This window comes from Myotis lucifugus, unplaced genomic scaffold, assembly GCF_000147115.1.
Source record: "Myotis lucifugus unplaced genomic scaffold, Myoluc2.0 scaffold_13, whole genome shotgun sequence".
Taxonomy (NCBI): Eukaryota; Metazoa; Chordata; class Mammalia; order Chiroptera; family Vespertilionidae; genus Myotis; species Myotis lucifugus.
The window spans coordinates 6,196,912-6,197,381 of NW_005871061.1; positions in this window are offsets into that span (position 1 = coordinate 6,196,912).

Here is a 470-nt window from a genome sequence, read left to right on the forward strand (position 1 = left end):
TTCGCTTAAAGTATTACAAAGGGTATTACATAAGTGTCCTTTTTTTCCCCCCCGCCCTTGACACACCCCTACCCTCCCTTACCCCCCAGTGTCTTATGTCCATTAGTTATGCTTATATGCATGCATACAAGTCCTTCGGTTGATCTCTTACTCCCCTCCCTCCTGCCCCCCAACTCTCTCTGGCCTTCCCACTGCAGTTTGGCAATCAGTTTGAGGCAGCTCTGCCTCTGTATCTATTATTGTTCAAAAGTTTGTAATGGTCTTTATTATCCATGAATGAGTGAGATCATGTGGTATTTTTCCTTCATTGACTGGCTTGTTTCACTTAGCATAATGCTCTCCAGTTCCATCCATGATGTTGCAAATGGTAGGAGTTCCTTCTTTTTAACAGCAGCATAGTATTCCATCGTGTAGATGTACCACAGTTTTCTAATCCATTCATCTACTGATGGGCACTTAGGCTGTTTCCA